The following is a 21,487-nucleotide window of genomic DNA, read 5'->3' as shown; positions in this document are numbered from 1 at the left end:
TGAATTCAAAAATGGTCAAAAGAATGCACAGTTAGCCCTAGAGGGTTTGGCTTGCAGGTGTTGTCTTCATTGAACCAAATCAATCTAAATGAGTTTATAAGAAATATCAAATTGACTCCTGATTTAAAGGCTCAGGGTCCTTCCAAGGAATGGAACCCAAGCTATCATCAGATCATGGAACTTTTTATTGATATCATTGAATTTGATCCTTTAACAAAAGACCACATTCCTCTTTTAAACACAATATTGTAGACCTCTAAATCTACAAGTATATGTGCAAGTAAAAATTAAACTAAATAGCTCTTGATTAATAATCTATGAACTACAATGCATCTGTCAAAAATATTTCAGAAAAAAAAAATCACTAAATCCTCTAATAAAAAGGTTGGGAAAGATTCTCTTTTCCACACTCAAAGGAAAGGAAATTGAATTCCCTGCTTTCACTGGAGACAGTTGCTATTTGTTTTGTGGAGAAAGGCCAAATTATGCATATTCTTGTGACTTTCAGTCAAGAATCAAGGTCAATCAACAGATTTTCTCTCATACCAACACCACAGCAGCAGCATAAATACAGATGTTCTTCATCCCTTTCACTGTGAGTTTTTAACTTTAGTTTTCTCTCTCAGAGCAGCTAAGATTTCTATATTTGTCAAAAGGGTAGCCGTTAAGAAAATCATTTAGCTAATAAACAAGGAAATTAGCTAGGAAGCCTGATACAAAACAGATAGTAACGACACTCACAGCAATCTGTGCACACAAATTAAGGCAGTAAGAGTTGCTCTGATAAGCACTTTTAAACTGTTAGTGATACTCAAAAATAAGCACTACCAGCATAGGGGTTAGACAGCAGTTTAAAACTTCTTATTTTAAGTAGGTTTCCACAGAAATCTCAAGAATAATTTTTGAGTTTCATCTAAGGAAGATTACAGCAAAAAGAAGAAACTGAAAAAGTACCAGAGTGGGATACCCTATCTTCCCTTCCAAACACTCCTATATTGTTTTATTTGTCACTGTCTGGAGCAACCTGCTAACACTTCTTCCATTTTGAGAAAAGTCTGAGAATCTAAGTAAACAACACAATGGAAATGAACCTTCTGAAAAAATTAACAACAGAATTTCACAGTCACGTTTATATGTTCTCTCTCTCTCTCTCTCTCTCTCTCTCTACACACACACACACACACACACACACACACATATATATATACATGTATATATTCATAGTCACATATTTTATATTTTATAAATGTAAATATATATAAACATATATATTTGAATTGATAATCCTCATACACAATACTTTTTGGTAGATGAATCAGCATAATTGTAAATATCACTACATTTCCTATTTAATCAAAATGTCTTCTGTTTTCTATAAAACTTCAATCTTTCTTAGAAGTCTACCCTGAAAATAATGTAGATGACGAAGAATCAGCTAATTCAATAGTAATAATATTTTCTGAGTAGGAAAAGAAAAATGTCTTTGACGCAACCACATCTTTCAAAATGCTTGGAATTCTTTGTTCAACCCCAGGTTTAATAATCCCTGCATTCAGTTGGTTAAAAATATATCAGTAAGAACCTACTTCTGGCAATTCATTCTAGAAAAACAGCTTTTCACTTGCCCAGATCATCCCTCCACACCAGGCTGTGGAACATCCTCCCTTCTTCTCTCCCATTCCCTTGGGACCTGGTCATACTGGTCAGAGCTGCATGATGCTGACCCCCAGTATGAGGGGAAATGGGAGATACTCTCTACTAGCAATACATATTTAAATGATCATTTAAATTAATTTCATAGAACAGAAAGTTTCAAGAGGTAACTGGTCAAAGATAAATAAGCCATTTCAAGTACATTATAAATTCAAAACCATTAAATAAATAATGCATTTTTAAATCCCCCAATAAAGAGCTCAGTAGTTATATAAATATGATCAACTCTTTTTAAAAGGGAAAGAATGTGCATATAATCTATTAAACACAAAGTTTCAATATGTGAAAAATATGTGAATATATAGCATTCGGTATGTTTCGCATATTTCTGAATTTTAGTGCTTTATTCTAACTGTAAAAAGTAATATGCTCTAACTCTAATTCCTTGCAAAATTGCTAAATTAGTTTTGTTTATAAATTGAGGATAAAAGTTTTGATATCATTGTTAAATACACTTTATATATTCAAAATTATTTTTAAATCTTTTACTAGTTTGGTTTTTTAAATGTGAAAGAAGATTTCTACATCATTACTGTCTACATTCTGAAATACAAGCAGTATTAGGATACTCAATATATACTTAATTATATATGTATTCAGTAACTTAAAATACTGCACTTAACCAACAATTATTTTAAATATTTTCCAAGAGTGTAAACATTCTAAAAATTTCCACTTACAAGTACTTTTTGAAATAGGGTCTCATTAAGTTGCATAGGGTCTCACTACGGTGCTGAGGCTAGATTAAATTTGGGATCTTCCTGCCTCAGTCTCTCAAATCACTACGATTACAGACCTGAGCCACCATATCAGGATATTCTAGACCTCTTAAATGCAAATAAACTTAGGTATTCTACAAAAGATTCACATATTCGGTGAAGGCAAGTTAACATTTAATTTTTTTTTAACCAGTGGAACATAACCACTGAGTCACATCCCCAGCTCCTTTTAATTTTTATTTTGAGGCATGATCTCACTAAATTATTTAAGGCCTCCATAAATTGCTGAGGCTGGTCTTGAACTTGCAGTCCTCCTGCCTCAGCCTCCCAAACCACTGGGGATTAGTGCACTACTCTTCCCATCTTAAAATGTATTCTTAATTGAGAAAAAATAATCGTGTATATTTGTAAGGTACATGTAATGTTCTGATCTATTATAAATTATGGGAAAATTCAATTCAGTTAATTAACAAATCCATGATCTCATCAATTTGTCTTTGTCTTTGTTGTTGTTGTTAAAAATCCTAAAAGAAAAAAAGAAAAGGTAAGACTAAGACATTATGTTCCTGTAGAAAGAGTCCTTTTCCTATTAAGACCAAGCCTCCTAATCAACAGGGAAATTTTTTAGAGAATTTAAAAAAGTATTTACCCAATGTAAACAATAAACTGCTAATAACAATTAACAATAAACTGCTAATAACAATTAACAATTAACAGATAAGCCACTTCAGGACCTGACACTTTCATGTCTTTTTTTTTTTTCCCCTAAGATGGCCTCAAGAAGCACATACCCTGCTCATAATAAAATATGTGAAACCATCATGAGTCTCAAAAACTGTGAAGCTCCTGGATGTGGTGGTAAAAAACTGTAATCCCAGGGACTTGGGAGACTGAGGCAGTTCAAAGCCAGCCTCAGTAATTTAGTGAGGCCCTAAGCAACTTAGCAAGACCCTGTCTCAAAACAAAAAATAAAAAAGGGGTGGGGATGGGGCTAAGTTGGTTAAGCAACCCTGGGTTCATTCAGTCTCCAGTACTAAACAAAACAAAACAAAACAGCAAAAACAAAACTGTGAAACTACATTCTGATTGATGAGAACAATAAACCAATCATAATTCTTTGTGACAAATTCTTCACCTGACAAAATTATGGTTTGTGGGATTCCTTTAAATAGGGAGTAGTCCCATCTAGTATATTGAGAATAGACTTGAAATTCCAAATTTCCCACTAGCTTTCCACATTAGTACACAGTCCCTACTCCTCCTCTTCACACTGCCAGTCAATGGGAGATGGGTCATCATGCATTATATGTTCTTCAAAGTTAAGAGACTACACACCAAGTACTCCAGGCAACCAAAGAGACCTTGCCAGGAAAATTTGGGTAAGGACAAAAAGTGCAATTGTTAAACACTTTTTATACAAATACATTCACTTCCTGGAACTTGGTAAATATTTGTTTTAAGAGTAATTTCCACAGTCTTTTTACATGACTTTAATCACTACTGGATTGGAGAGCAATTGTAACAATAAAGATTTCATTTACTTTCAATATTTTTGTTGATATTATGATTTTTGGCATTTAATTCCTATCTGCTCCAACATATGCACAAACCCACATATGCGCATACAATAATGTTTCTTATGTCTGAAATAAATTTCTTAAATTTCATGAATACCAATTAAAAAAATTTTTGGCTGTAGATGGACACAATATCTTTATTTTATTTATTTATTTTCTATGGTGCTGAGGATCAAACCCAGTGCCTCACACATGCTTGGCAAGCACTCTACCACTGAGCCACAATCCCAGCCCCCACATAACCAAGTTTAAATAAAATCAACACCAAAACAATAAATGACTCTAATCTCCAATTTGTTATTATCTTTCTTAATATCATGGATACAACGTCTCTTAATGTTTGCATATTGCCCAGAAAAAAAATGACAGTTGGTATTGTATTTCAACAATACTTGGAGTAATGGAACATTTCCAAATTGAAATGTTCACCATAGCTGTACTTTCCTTCAAGACACTCCCAGCATGTTTTAGATAAAACCCTAGAGACAATCTATCTGAAGTTACTTGGTTATCTACTATCAGACTGAATGCTTTACAACTAATTGGCTGACAGGATATATTTTTCTCACCAGGAGTTGAAAGAAGGGAATTTATCTTCCATTCAGAAACAAATGCCAAGTAAAGTTGTTAACTAGAGTTTTTGTTTTTAAAAATTTATTTTGTTTCTTTTTTCTTGGTACCAAGAAAATATTTTAAACTGAAAAATCCACTAGAGAAAAAGTAATTGTAAGAGAAACATACTACTGGGTTACCTTTTACATGTAAACAAAATGTACAAGTATAAAAGAGAAACACATCAACACATTAACTAGAACATGTAAAAATGCATATGGCCAACAGTTATATAAAAAGTGCTCAAGTCACCAATTTAAATTAAAATAATGATTATTATTTTATACTTCTCAAATTGAGAGTTTAAGAGAAATGAAACAAGTGTTCTCCCATAGAACACTGCAGAAGTATAAACCCACGATTTTTTGAAGGACAAGCTAGCATATATGTATCAAACACTGTGAAAAATGTTCAAACCCTCTAACTTAATTTAACTTCTAGAAATTTATTTTCAGGAAATAGAGATAAGCAAAAGGTAATCTAAAATATTTTCATTATAATGACTTTTATAATAATAAAAAATCTAAAATCCCAATAGAGGATTAAGTGCAGACAAAACAAAATGCAGTGCAGCTACTTAGAAGGCAGCTGTAAAAGAACATTTAGTGATATGAGAAAATGAACTTTATCTAATGCTCACTGAAAAATGCAGGCTATAAAATACAATAAACATGATCTTAATTTTACATCTCCCAGCTTTATATCTATCTCTGTGTGTGTTCACGTATACATGGACAGAACAATACAATGTATAAACAAATGTTTAGCACTGGGTGGTAAAATTATGGATAATTGAAAAACCATTGTTCTATTTGTGGTTTTTATTTTTATATTGGCTGATTTTCCACAATGAACAAGTATAATTCAAGAAAACGATGAAGGAAAATATAATTACTCAGAAAAATGAAACCTAACTTTTTATTCAGGTGCAGTTTCTCATATCTAGAGGTAACACTACTAATAACAATGAAAATTATATTCCTGCAAGAAGCCAAAATGGACCCAATGCCTTCAGAAATGCAGCCATACAAAGCAGTGATGTCGAACCTAATACCACACTATTAAGATAGCTTCTCTCCCTCTACTCAGATCTATTCTCAGGAGAACAGTCAAATCACCCTCATAACCACCAGAGACTTAAAGAAAGCCTCCATCGTAATAAAGTAAGTAACAACATGGCCAGGAGTCCCAGTGTAATCTCTCTAAATTCTTTGTACATCCATAAAATGGAGGATAATAGCACTCTTGATCCTCTAACACAGTTTTGGAATCAAACTAGCTGTTCATTTCTCAGGTATTACTCTTCTTTTATCAACAACAATTTATGGTGTATTTTACAACAGCTAATACACATTAGCTTTTATAATCTAATGTATTGCATGTCACCTTTTTTATGTTCTTATTGTTGTTTGTTTATTGATTTGACTGTTTCTGAACTACTCACTAAGGATGTGAATAGAGTTGAAGAGTTACAGTTAAGCTGATGGCTTTGCATAGGAAGCTCTGCCTATAACTTCTGGAAGAAGTATCAATCAACAACTATTTATTGACCATTCCCCAGTTCATATACAAGATAAGGAAGCTGTATTTTTAACAAACTTAATCTAACTATATAATATGAATAATTAGCTGACCCTTAAATTTGTCTTGTTAATTTCTTCTCTAAATCACTGGATGCATTTATTACTTTATAAATTTCATTTTTGTAAATTTTGCTTTTTATATTCTGGTGAGGCATACTTATCCTAAAATTTATCATTTTAACCATGTTTAGTGTCATTAAGTGTCATTAGTAACATTCAGTGTCATTAAACTGTGGACCCATTACCACTGTCCATCTTCAGAATGGCTCATCTACCCAAACCAAAACGGTACCCATTAAAAAATAACTCCCCATTCCCTTGGCCCTCCAGCCCTTGCCAGCTAGAATTTTATTTTCTATCTATGAGTCTAACTATTCTAACTACCTCATGTAAGGGAAATCATACTATGGTCTTTCTTTTGAGCCTGGCTTATTTAAATTAGCATAATATCTTCAACGTTCATCCACGTTGTAGCAGATGTCAAAATTTCATTCCTTTTTAATGTTTAATAGTATTGTATTCTATGTATATACCTCATTTTGTTTATGCACCATCTGTTGATGGACACAGGTTGTTTGCACCTTTTGGCAATTGTGAAGACTGCTGCAATAAATACACTGGCTTATACATATCAATTTGAGTCCCTGTTTTCAATTCTGGGGGCATAAACCCAGATATGGAATTACTGGTGGAGTATGCTTTTAAAAACAAATTTAAATGAACATTTTTTGACGTTTGAAAACTTAATTATCATCAAATCCAGTCTTCATATTGAGTTTTTAACAGGAAAAGAATTGTTTTCTTTCATTGTATATTTTGAAAACTCAAAAGTAAAAGTACTATTTATACATATGACTTAAAAGTACTGTTTATACCTATACTTATGACTTAATGTAAATTTCCCAATGTCAGTGCTTTTTCTAGAAAAATTCATTACTCTGTAGAAACGTCATCCTTCAATATTCATCATGTCCTGACACCTACATAGTTCCTGTTAACTTCTGATGGTGTCAACCATCAGGGCACTTAACCACCAAACCTCTGTCCTCACAGGCTGTGATGTTCCCCTTGAACTATTAATACATTCTTATCTTTACTTTCCAGATAACACATACATATTTTAATAATGTCACCACCATGCTCATAATTTTGCTGTTAAGATAGTAGTTACTTAATAAGAAGAATTCCAGCTAAAGGGAATAAGAATAAAGTAACATGCTTCAGATGAAATTATGACCCTCTCCAAACATAATATTTGATTTGATACCACCTTAAAAAACACATATAACACAGCTGGCTCATAATACAAATGTTATGATCTGTTACCTGGTGGTGTCACAAAAGGATTCTACTATACTTTTAAAAAATGAGCATTCTGTGAACTTTCTTAAATTATGTAAATATAAGTAAGGCATTTTGTCTCTCTTGTGGGTGAAAATAGGACGTGAAGCCACAAAGTGATTATTTTTAATTCTTAACTGTGAATTACTGACCACTTGTGAAGAGAAATGTAGTTTCTATTGAAAAGAAAAAGAGTTATTATGCCTTGCATACGATCTATAACTTTGAGACAGCAGTGGCATGATGAAGTTATTAAGTCTTTCTGACAAAGTAAAGGCCATAATAACTCACTGCCACCTTCATCAAAGCTGATGAGTTATGGAGTATATGAAGGGTAATTACCCTTCAAATAAAGTATGTGGGCAGTTTCTTATTATAAATTTTTATTTTAATACATAAACTGTCACACCTTGTTAACAAACAATTTAAAGCAGGCTGAATTATGTGATTAAATTATAAAAGAAAATTACATTGTATTTGTTCATTTCTCATCCAAGACATCAAACATATGATTTCTCTTACTAAAACATCATTGGAGCTATATACATGCAATGAACTGAAATAGGACTTTCCTTAACTATTTTTACAGTGAGGAAGTATAAAAGAGGTGACATGATTTTAATAAAAAGCGAATTAATCTATTTTACCAAATCTACCAACAGTGATAGTAGCAACCTAAAATCTACCTTTCATGTACCATTTAATAAATTCCAACCCATGTATTCACTACGCAGACTAAATCAAAACTTTTAAAATCTCTGATTTTTTTAGGCAAGGGCTATAAATAAATACTGGAAATATTCAACACTTCCTGAAAATAGATAACATTATTCTTTAAATCTCTGTAAAGTCATATAATTAGTTGAATTTTCCATTCTTTCACCAAGGCATCCATGCCTCTGAAGGGAACCACAGGAGTATCATGAAAAATGGATTTCCTTGCTGAGAGTTGCAAAATGGTTCTCTCTCATAGCAAAATGATTGGAGTCCTTGTATATGCTTAATGTTAAGTCTTTAGAGGACAGAGCAGCATATTTTACTGAGGCCTGGAAATGTGTTCCAACCATGGGGCAGTGTCAGAATTTAAGAACTCCAAGTTAGCACAGAATAGTGATAGCCATATTTAGAACAGGACTGAATCTTGGACCAATTAAAAAATTGTGTGGATACTGTAGGGTCTAGACATACAAATACCAGGAGCTACATCTATTCCTCTTTTGCCAGCTCCCCATCCCAACTGAAATAGGTTGAAATAATGTGATTGTGAAACTGTTTTGAGAAGGATGAATAAAAAGTTAAAGATGAAGCACTTGTCCTGGCCTTTCTGTCAGCATAATGATTTGGAGACTAAAGGAAGATTTCAAGTGAAATTGAAATCATTATAATTCAAGAGCAGTGATGAACAGTGTTAATTTACAAATCTCAGATGGTAGAGTGCAATTTCTCTCTGCTTCCAGAGGCACTGCCTTCTTGTTACACTCTATGGGTCAACTGTATCTGTTGAGATTCATCATTATTATCATTATTACTACCACTAATAATCACATTATGCCTGACAGTTTTCTTTCTTGAAACTTTTGATGCTTAATTTTTCCAATATATTCTTGACTTTTATACCACACATCAAAATAGTAGTTATTTGCTTGTTCCTGTAAATTATTGATTTGCTACTGACTATGCTCAGAATGAAGATGAATAAGCGAAGAATCTGAGCCTAGTTCCTTCCTGAGCCCCCAACTTTGAGCTAAAAAATAATTATCTAAACTGAAAGGCAAATTTTAATTTCTATATAGTGGAATTATATGACTTTTTTGGTGCATCTCTACATTTTCTCCATGGAGGGACTGAATTTCTCAGAAGACTCATCCAGAAACAGGTAGGGCACAGGGCAAGGGGGATTCTGATGGAGTCAAGTGCATGGTCCATGGCCCACACACTTGCAGAACCCAATGGTTCAAAATTCATTTCCTACAAATCCAGTGGTTTGTAATCATTACCATTAATATTGCTATTAATAGCAACAACTTAGAAAATAAGACTAAATGACATAAAATTTCAATATTAATAACTGCAAATTTATTATTATTAATGATAGTAAAAACTTACAGTTAATGATAGCCAACTAAATACTCACCACTTTTCAAAGTACTTTTATAGGTATTAACTCATTCAATTCTTATAAAAACCCTAGGATGATAATATTAAATTCTCTATTTTGCATAGGACCAAACTGAGGCACAAAACACTTGAGTAATGTGTCTCACCTTCTGTGTGTTCTATGATGGTGGTGATGGGGGCAGGCGGGGTAACTCAGTCTGGCTCCATTACCTGTGGAATTAATCATGATAAAAAACTGCCTCCTTTAATAGCTGCAATGCAGAATTTATTCTTGTTTTTTTCCTTCTCAGTTCTTTCTCTGAAGATGGATGTGTTTGGTATAAATTTGACCCAAGAAAGAACAATAAGTTTACAGATAGTAAATTTTGTTTTACCATAATTCTGCTAACATAGTCTACAAATTCTACTAATTACTAAAAATAACTTCATACAAATAATCCAAATGTAAGGGACCATATTTTTGTATAAAGTGCAATATCTTTGGCTTGATTTGAAAGGAATTAAACAAGCTTAAAAATTTAGTTCATACACTGTATAATCATTTGAATGGATGATTTTTAAAAAATTAAATACAAAGTAAGAACTCTCAACACAGTCCCCATTTGTTTGCAAAGCAGAATTTTGAATTTGATCCAAGAGCAAAAGTAAACCATTCAAGTGTTCCTGCAATTAGGTCTTTATGAGGCTGTCACCCTCCAGCAGGCATCTTCCCCTCTGACCAGAACCCTCAAATGCTACATTCTGAGCCCAGGAGATGCCTGAAGACTTTCCTGGGAGTAAGTAGCACAGAGGTAATTTTAAGAGAATCGCTTTCTAGATGCTCAGTCTTCATTTATATTCTTTCCTAAAACTCAACAGCCTGAGAAAGAGTCTGGAACCTACAAATTCCCTTTTCCAACCCTAGCTTTCAGGCTTAATTTTACTATTCAGTTTGTCTCACAGTGGACAAACTGTAAGTGGCCCAAGTAAAGGGACGATTCTAAACACTGGTGTTGGTAGTTAAAAAATGAACAGCTTTAACAACAGGGAAACACAATTATTAACAACTTAGATGAGTTTTAATCTTTGCTTTTCCTGAAAGTAAAGGTGAAACTATGCAATAATTATTTAAAATAATTTGTGGTGATAGAATACTCAATAATATTTGTCCTATGTTATTTAGGATATAATCATACCAAAAATTATTTGTTACCTGAATTCAAATTTTACGGGGCATCTTCTCTTTATGTTTGCTAAATCTGCAACCCTATCCACATTTAAATTTTGAACTGGACCCCAAAATTATGTAGCTCATCCTGAGCTGATGACAAATTTAAACATAACTGAATGATATAGGAGATACCAGCTGAGATCATCTTTAAAGACTTTCTCTTCATTTGGGTTATATCCCTGCCTTTATACACATGCCTACAAACACACACGCACACACACACACACACAGAGAAATATAAATATATCCTGGCATACAATGTTCCTACCAAGTTTTCATCTTTGGAAAGGTATAAAGGGCTACTGCCAACTAAAAACTAAAAACCTGGGCATGAATGCTTGTTGGTGTCTCAGATACAACAACAAATTGAAAAGTGAAATAGAATAAAAAGAACTTAAAAGGAGATTTTTCATGAGAGCACCATTTCTACAAAGAACAGTGATTGAATAAAAAAAAATCAACATCATACCTGTACCAATATCACTAGCAATAAATAAAAATTTAAAAAAAATTTTTTTAGTTGTAGTTGAACACAATACCTTTTTTTTTAATTTTTATGTGGTGCTGAGGATCAAACTCAGTGCCTCACATGTGCTAGACAAGCAATCCACCGCTGAGCCACAACCCCAGCCCCAAGCAATAAATAAAATTTGAGAGAGAAAGAGAACAGGCACTTATGAAAGGCAGAACTTAATTGATTCTGGCTTTTCTACTACCTGCAACTTAAGAACTTAATATTGACTTTGGAAATATTTCTAAACCTGTGATGCTATTTTCTTTTTAAATATCATGTCTGAAATGTTTGCATCCACTTCTCATTTCTCAACAAATATAGATTTTTTTTCCTTCAAATGTCTTACTGAACTAAGGGTTGGATTTTTTTTTCTTTTGTATAGCTGTCAATCACATATATTATTTGTGTCTATTGCAAACTCATTTTGCAATAAAGGATTTCAAAATCTCTCCTTCCTCTTGGGGAAAAACAAAGGGTGAAGCAAACAAGGAAAATGACTTTATACAATCCTTTCATTTCTGATCCTGATTCCTTCCTGCTATGAACTTTATACCAGAGCTCTCCTTTACTGTGCTTCAGAGATGAAAGAAGCTCTTATATCCTATAAAAAGCAAGTTCATCTTTGGTGTAAATGTTGGAGAAGTGTGAAGAATGATTTAATCTTTGAAGAAAATATAATGCATTCTGAAAGAGTTCAGGTTTGAAATTCTCCAAATGTTTGAGCTCCTGAGAATGTCAATTGCAAGGACAGGATACGATATCAATCTATTCTTCAGTTCAACACTTAAGGCTTGACACAAGAAGACAGGAGTAGGTGGCCAACAACAGACTGCCCAGCTTCAGATGCTAGCTCACCCATTTACCCTCATGACCCGAGGCAGGGTTTTAAACTCTTAGTACCTATTCTACATGAATGGAATGATAACGATAGTATTTATTTCATAGGGTTGTAAGCATTAAAAAGGTATGGGGCTTAAAACAAAATCTAGTCCACAAAAAGAGTTGTTATTACATCAGCACTAAAAGTATTTCTGGGACTAATCAATAAATGCAAGTCCCTATAGATAGTAGTTAACATTCTTGTTTATTTATCTTGGCATGTGTAATAAAGATCATAGATTTTTTTAAATGTTATTTTTTTTCTTTTATTTCCTGTCAAGGTTCAATGCTTGCAGAACGTTAAGAATATTTTACAAATATAGCCTGGTTGAGAAGCATTGCATTGTGTTATAAAGAGTAGCACAGGGGCATTTAAGACATGAATTAAAGTCCCAGCTCCTAAGTAAGCTGTGACTGTACGTTAGCATTTAGTTTTTTTCTCATCTGTAAAATGAGAAGGTACCCAATGAATTTCTAATATTTCCTGAGGAAATAAAATTCTGATTTTGTAACCTTTAACATTAATGTCTAACTTGTCAGAAAGAAATTCAGTGAACTTCTACTTACCAAATGACCTTCTTGAAGCAGTCTTTCTTGAAATTCCAGTTCCCTATGAAATTTATCATCTTATATTGTAAATACTTCCTACCCCTCTAAAGCCAGACAATAAAACAATCCCAGCGTTAAATGACCAGAAAAAAAAACAATGAGGAGTTATTAAAAGCTCCACTTATTAGGTGAGCCTTGCAAAAAAAAAAAATTAATGTCTGTTACTGTGGTATGAAAGTTTTTAATCCACATTAACAAATATTGTATCATCCTAATGACAGATTTTTGATGCTGGTAGAGACCTCAGAGTAGTGCTTCTCAACCTTGGGGCATTTTTGCCTCCCAGGAGATATCTGACAATATCTGAAGTCAGATTTTTGTTATCATAGGTTAGGAAGTACTCTGGCAGCTACTGGGTACAGGCCAGGGACTCTGCTAAACACCCTCCAATGCACAGAAAACTCCCTACAATAAATGTTGAAAGTGCTAAGGTGGAGAAACTCTGCCTTAGAGCAATGTTTTTATCATTAGGGGGAGGGGGCTACAACCTCCTGTTGGGTGACTCAGAAATCCAGTTGTTACAGCTGGTGTGGGGAGAGAGCTGCTGGCCTGAGAAGGCAGAGATTCAATTCAGACACACCATGCAATGTTCAAGATAATCCTTCTGAATGAAGTACTCTACCACACCCGCTCAGCTCTCAGAGGGCCCATGAATTATATAAGTGATAATCTGATCCTAAATCCGAATTCTATTTCATAAACATGAAGAATATTTTTTGCATGATTTAAAAATCCTTATGTTTAGAAATGAAACTGCTGTATAAATCAAAAGAAGACAGTATTTTGTTTAATTTGGAACTCTGCCTAGAGTTGCTCATCATTTTGGAAAAAAATCACATCAGCAACAATAATGCCATTTGTGGTATTTGAGCAGCCAATAAAACAAAGATGCATCAATCTGCATGGGTCGCGCTGCTGCATACTCTGATGGTCTATCTACAGGCACAAGCTTCTGAACACTTCATTCTATCTTTCACATAACTAAACATTTACATATTAAAATATATTATCTTATTATAAACTACTTTTATTTCTCTTATATTACAATTAAGGGTTATGTAGGCAGTTATTTTATATATGGGTTTCATTTCATGGTAGTCCAGAGGGCACTGAAACGCTATTAAAAAGGGAGTCATTGTTTGGATCTAGTAAGGTTGAGGATCTCTGTTTTATACAGGTTACCCTCTTTCACTTTATGGAAGCTGAGTGAAGCCCAAAGAGGAGTCCTCAAGATTGTGATGGCAAGTCCAGGGGGTTTCCCAGGACAGCACATTCTCTTCTATTCTGATCTTGTATATATCCCATCAGTAGATCTCTCCTGATTCAAATTGGTACAAAATATTCCTTCCAAAAACACAACATAAACCTGCCCTGTACAGCATCCGCATATAGAATATTACCATGGGAACCATGACAAGGACAAACCAAGAAAGCTGTCATCACCAATCCACCAGAAAAGCAAGCTTCATTCATTTTGTTGTTTGTCTACACAATCCTTTTTCCATGTAAAAACAAACTAAATGAAAATGAGAATGACTCATTTTAGAGGTTTCTAATTTGGCAAGATTAAATCACCACAGGTCTAAAATTTCCTTTGGAACAAAATGCCACAGACCAGGCTTTGGAAGGAAAACAATAATAATCATCTACTTGAACAGTCCCACAACTCATTTTATCCATTCATATGGGGTCCAGTTTTCATTTCACTCTAAATGCCAGGGAAACCAAATGCCAGTTTTGATTACTCTGACTCCTTAATATGATTTTTGGTAATATTACAATCTCCTTCCTGAAACCTTAATTTTCCCTCTTGTTTACTTGTTAGGCAAATGTTAATTGAGTGCTTCTTGTTTAAAATACTGGGCAGAATGCTAGAGGGAATTACAAAGTAGAAGGCAAACTGTCTGCCTTTGACAATGTTACCACCTAAGAAGGAGACAGAACAAATATAAACACATAAACACAATAGGGCAAAATCAAGGAGACTGTAGAAGAGCAATATGCAAGTACTAAAGAGAGCAAGTCAAATCATAGGAAAGACCAGTGGGGAGATGAGAGCTGACAGGCAGTGAGCTGACAGGCAGTTCTTCCAAGTCTCCTTTTTAATTTTCTGTAATTTAGGCTTTTTCCCTTTTTCTATCTAGTGGGGATCCAAGAGGTGTTTACTTGACGTCCAGCCTGCTTATGCTCAAGATGGTAAAATTCCATTCTTGTGTGAAGTCACAGGTAACACAGTGCTGCTATAAGAAGAAATGACCCCAGGTCTCTTTTGGGCAGACTGAAATTTGGCAGATGACCTTTCATTTACAACATCACAGAAGGAAAATAAACAGAACCATTCCAGATTAATCTCGAATCTAGCAAAACAACTTTTCTTCTTCTTTTGCTTTCATCAATAAAAATGAAAAACAGTAATTTCAGTGACCTATACTTTGCAGGGTAAATGAAAAAGGTCTTAAGTCAATATGGTCTCTACTTCTGGGGGTGGGAAATACCTTCGCATAGTAAAATAGGCCCTAGGATAACACTCCTTGTTCTTCACATATTCAAGTATGAATCACTTACCTCTTAGCTGGAAGGTTGTTTTCTTAAATGCATTTCACCCATAGATGCCTTCTGGGAAGGAAAAACCACCTCATTTGGGTTCATTTTTAAAGTCTCTAGAAGTATCATTTTCTGAAACAACTAGGTCAATGTTTTTTTTCAAGAACACCCACTTTAATACAAATTTTCCATCTAAATTTTTATTCATTCAGCTAATATTTATAGATAACCTGTTAGTTCCAGGGACCTGGTTCGAAAAAAACAGCCTAACAAAGATTCAATACTAGAGTGGACAGACATAAGGACTAGGGAGAAAATACATTATTTGTTAGACAATAATAACAAATTCTATGGGAAAAAGAGGGAGTAGACAAGAATTAGAGACAAAGGTTTGCAATTTTAAGTAGCGTAGTAAAAGTAGTTCTCAATTAGAAAGTGATTTGAATTATTTTCAATTCATAGAAAACTCTTCTTTTTCTCTAGATTCCAAGTCAATTCACAAGTTGCATCATGTTTCTAAATTTATATTACTATATTTTATTGCTACATGGTGATTTTAAAAAATATTTATTAAATAAAATGAAGTTCCATAAACAGAAAACTAATGCACAATAAAAATATTCCTCCTACCAAAAAACTATTCTGCACATCTGAAAAACAAATTATAAAATATAGGGATGCAAGAGAGAAGAAGTGACTCCTTATAAAATTAAAAACAACAACAACAACAAAAAAAACCAACCTCACTATAAAGATGTAGTTATAAGAAATGTGTCAGATACAGAAAAACAATGAAATTTTGCTGAGTCTTATAAACTACCCATACAACAATATGAAATACATATTGTTACCCAGTATGGTAATATTACCAAATATTCTGGGGACTCTTGAAATGATCTGAACAGCACACTTAAAATGGCTAAAGTTAACTCTTATATATTTTTCACCAAAATATTTTAAAGACAGAGCTTTTAAAGGAACACAAAGTTCTTTCTATTACACCAAACAAAACTACTTGTAGAGCAGATTAGTGTCATATTGATGACCCTACTTTAAATTTTTTTTCAAGCTCTATTACATTCAACCAAATTGCCTAGAGTCTAATAAATATAGTATTTAAAATCAGCCTGGAAGAAATGGTTATTCAATTGATGATGCTGAATGAATTTGGAAAATCTCTGGTAGGAATATACTTACATATTTACATGGTGATATACATAAAATTAAATTCTAGGATTAAAGAGTTCAGTATAAAATGTGACATTATAAAACAACTAGAATAAATACATAGGCAAATATTATCTGATCTTGGAATGATAATATTTCATAAAAATAAAAACAAGATAAACATACTAAATTTATCTTTAATAACTGAAATTCCTGAAAGATTATCTTTAGTAATTGAAATAAATAAAAATGAAAACACTGTGTCTATTTAAAATCTACCACATAAACCACATCAATGTTTATAGCAGCTCAATTCACAATATCTAAGCTATAGAATCATGCCCTTCAACAGATGAATGGATACAGAACATGTGGTATATATACACAATGGAATATTACTCAGCCATAAGAAGAATGAAATTATGGTATTTTACATAAATGGATGAAACCAGAGACTATCAAGCTAAGTTAAATAAGCCAATCCCCAAAAATCAAACACCAAATGTTCTCTGTGATATGTGAATGCTACACTCAATTAGGGATGGGAAAGAAGAATAGAAGTTCACTGGATTAGAAAAAGGGGAATAAAGAGAAGGGAGAAGGGAAGGGAATAGGAAAGACAGTAGAATGAATTGGACATAACTTTCCTATGTCAATGTATAAATTCACAATCAGTGAAACTCCACATCATGTACAACCACAAAAATAGATCCTAATCAGAATTAGTTACACTCCATGAATGTTATGTCAAAATACACTCTACTGTCATGTATATCTAAAAATAACAAATAAATTTTTAAAAAAATATGGCTGGGTGCAGAGGCACATAACTGTAATAGCAGTGGCTTGGGAGGCTGAGACAGGAGGATCATGAGTTCAAAGCCAGCCTCAGCAAAAGCAAGGTGCTAAGCAACTTGGTGAGAATCTGTCTCTAAAAAAAATACAAAATAAGGCTGGGGATATGGCTCAGTGGTTGAGTACCCCTGAGTTGAATCCCCGGCACACACACCCCCAATTTTTTTAAAAAATAAAAATAAATAAATAAATAAAATCTACTGCATAAAAAGATAGGGCAGGACAAAAATGAACTGCAAAATACCTGACAATGAATGGGTTGATAGCCTTAACATAGTTTATAAATAGCTCTTGTGTACCAATATGTAAAAAACAAACATAGTAATGTAGAAGTAACAAAAATGAAAAAATTAAAATGTTCAATAAACACATGATAAAAACTGTCCAATCTAAACAGTAATTAAAGAATAGTTACAGCGAGCCACAGACTATTTATTCAATCTACACATTGTTCAAACCATTAAATGTTCATACTAATTTTTATATTCTCACAGCTGTTTGAGATGGAAAGAAAAATTTCCTTTGTTATCCAGATTTTAAAAACAGAGTCACAAAAGGCCAATCTTACTTCAGAGTTGCTCTCTTAATTACCCCTTACTCTGTCTCCATAAATAAAAAGAAAGGGAAAGTATCAAATGTTGTCTAGGACAGGCCTCCACCACCTAGGCCCACAAGCCAATGCTCTGCAGCTGTTATTACAGAGTTCAAGCTAAAACTGACAGGTTTCCAAATCACTGAAGAAAAATTTAAAGAAGAATACTTTGTGACACATGAAAATTATAAAAAGTTTAAATTTTAATGTCCCTTAATAAGGTGTTGTCAATGTGTCAAAAATGGCCTCTTTTGTGCTATAATGGCAAAGCTGTATAGTTATAGGAGAGACCATGTGCAGCCTGCAAAACCTAAAATATTTACCCGTTGATTCTTTACAGAAAGTTTGCTGATTCTCTATATGGAGTATGGTAAATGGGGTTTTCTGCATTGTCATGGTAAATGGCAATCAAATATAACACAAAGCAAGAACTGTACATACTTGTTGGCACAGTAATTCTAGTTTATCACAAAAAAATGCAAAATTCGTAGATTATTTTATATAAGAAAAAAGCACTGTAGCAGGGATGGAGATGTAGCTCAGTGTTATAGCACTTGCTTATTATGTGCAAGGCCCTGGATTCAATTCCCAATACAGCAAAATAATCAATCAACCAATCAAAAAAAATATAACAGTGTAAATCCAGAATATGGGACTCCATGTACTACAGTTAGGTCTGGTATTAGGAAGCATGGGGTCTAGGCTTAAATACTGAGCCAATGTCTCAACTTGCCAGGGAATAAAAAAGCTTTCCAACTTTGCAGGTAACATCCATTAAAACTGGTATTTCTGAAGTCTTATTGTTCTAACCTTGAAATTATTAGTATCAATTTTTTAACGTTTCTTTAAAAAGACATTCTTTAGGTTAAATCTCATGAAACTGCAGATACTCAAATGTTTATTATCTATTAATACCATAATATCAAAAGACAGATACAAATTAAACATACATTCCATCTCAAGTGGGGATGAACCTAAAATTGATAGTTTGCTTTTAGCAAAATAATATCTATCAAAAAAGTTACTATAGTTGCTCGAATTGTATTTGTTTCATAGTTTGTTTGACATTTAATTGGCAAATGGTTTACTTTATAACTGTGTAAGTTCTATTAAGTAAGACATTTATTCCATGTTTGAGTATATTTAAGTAACATTTTGACAAATGTAATTAAGTCAAATTGGAAGTAAGAATATTTCCCTTCAAAAGAGGATGGTGCATTTAACAACTTTGAGAAACAATGGTGTATCTTTTGAATTGCATAACCATTCTAGCACATAATTTGAGAAAAAGAACAATTGCATTTCCTGGTTGGTCTCTCTTACAAGCAATGTGTTGATGGACAAGAGCAGAGAATAAGCTTGCAGATAAGGAAGATATAGCACCTAACAGACAACTTCACATTCAAAACAAAGCAATTAATCTTTGTAAATCACAATTTTCTCTTCCTTAAGACAGGGATAATGGTTGACATGGCAGGGCCATATAAAACATTAGAGGTACTCCAGGTAAGACACACATACAATATATCATCTAATATTTTCCAAAAAAATTAACCATGTGCCGAGTTTTTTGTATGCATAAAACATTTTTTATGCATTACCTCAAAGAACAATTCCAACTAACACACCGTATGAAGTGTGCACCAACATATTCCTGTTTTAAAGATGAAAATGCCGAGGCACTCAGAGTCTGAGTAATCTGCACAAGATCATGAAGCTGCCCAGAGGCAGAAAGGGAGACTTGACCTACCTGCCTAATGCCAGAAGGAGACTGGCTTTCTTTTCCACAAAATCCTCGATAAATGGGAGCAATTTTATTACATGACTGATGTCCATAGTTCAACAGGATGAGAACTAATATTTCTTCTTTTAAACCCAGCCACAGACTTCTGGTATACCACAGCTACTGAGGGGGCCTGAGAGCCACTTGGGGTAAGAACCTTTCCAGAATGCTTCTTTCCAACTCACACTGGGTTTTATTCACTAAAATTTGGGGCCGAAAGAGCAACTTTATTTCTGTAAGAGTTAAAAATCCTAGCAGACAGCAATGTAAACATCAATTTCCTCTCTTCTTGGGATTCTGAAGTTCCCTTCCCTGACTTTCCACTGTTTGTGCTCCTCCAGTGGAAATCTCCAGACTAAGCCAGGAGATACGTAGACAAAAACTCTTAAGGAAAGCAGCTGGAAGCATCACCAAGTTTGGCTGTCTATGGGTGAAAAGCAATTTGGCTAACAGGACAGAATTGTGGAGCTCAAGGCTCAGCAGGGCTGGAATTTAAGAATAGGACCTCTCCCTTTCATTTCCTCTGTTTCCCCATCCTTAGAATAAAGCACTGATGACAAAGAATTTCCATTTCATTCCCATCAAAAAATATGGCATTTTCATTTTTTAAAAACAATAAAAAAGGTTGAACATAAACATAATTTTTAGAAATGGGGGAATAAAAGCTTATTAGGTTGTATAGTACCTGTCATGGTTTTGATATGAGGTGCCCCCAAAAGCTCATGTGAGAGACCATCAAGAAAGTTTGACTGAGGTGAAAATGATTGGATTATGAAGTTTTAGCCTAATAGGTACATTAACAACCTCCCCCTCCATACCATGGGGATTAACTGTCAAAACTGTAAGCAAGTATGGTGTGGCTACAGAAGGAGGTCACTGGGGACATGCCTTTGGGGTCTATATTTTGTCCCTGGTGAGCCAAGCTTACTGTCTTTCTGCTGCCTGGTGGCCGTGTTCTGAGCTGCATTCTTCCACTGCACTCTTCTGCCAGGATGTTCCGCCTCATGTTGGGCCTAGAGCAAAGGAGCTGGGCATCTGTGGACTAAGACCTCTAAAATCATAAGCCCCTCTTCTAAAATTGTTCTTTTCAGGCGTTTTGGTCACAGTGACAAAAAAAAAATTGACTAAAGTTGATCCCAGTCAGCCCCAAACTCTATCTCTGGGAATCAATTATGTATTATACTAAAAAGTAAAGGCTTTAAATTGCTACAGGGCCTACCTCCCTCAACTTCTTTGGAGAGAATTTAAAGACCAGCAGTTTATAACTACCAAAAGCCTTAACCAAAGCTCTTTGGCTTTTTTTTTTTTTCCCTGTGCGGTGGCAACCTTCCAATGGCTCCACTGTATCAAAATACTTTTTTATGTGGACATGCTAAAATACTAAGTTTAAAAGCAAACATGAACCCCTGAGAACCAATACAAGTATTATTGCCTTGAAACAAACAAAAAATCTAGAGAGATACTACTAAAGCCATTTCTCACAAACTATAGATTATTTGGGAAAATAATTACTATTATTAAAATACAGGTATGAATCAAAGCAGATAAAATTAACAGTAGTAAGACTAGTCCTCACCATTTTAGTAATCACAGAGGGAGTAGTTGCCTCCATTGTGGTCTTCTTTATCTATGTGCTGGACTCCGTCCTGAAAGCACTGTATGAATAATCTC

The 21,487-nt window shown here is 33.9% G+C and overlaps 1 protein-coding gene across 8 annotated transcripts in view; it reads right to left on the bottom strand.

Moving 5' to 3' along the window:
* Positions 1-21,487, bottom strand: part of Pam (peptidylglycine alpha-amidating monooxygenase) — a 292,525-nt gene that overhangs the window by 256,591 nt on the left and 14,447 nt on the right. The gene's annotated exons all lie outside the window — the stretch shown is intronic.

This window comes from Urocitellus parryii, chromosome 1 (assembly GCF_045843805.1).
Source record: "Urocitellus parryii isolate mUroPar1 chromosome 1, mUroPar1.hap1, whole genome shotgun sequence".
In the NCBI taxonomy this organism is placed as follows: Eukaryota; Metazoa; Chordata; class Mammalia; order Rodentia; family Sciuridae; genus Urocitellus; species Urocitellus parryii.
This window is presented reverse-complemented; position numbering and strand designations above follow the sequence as displayed.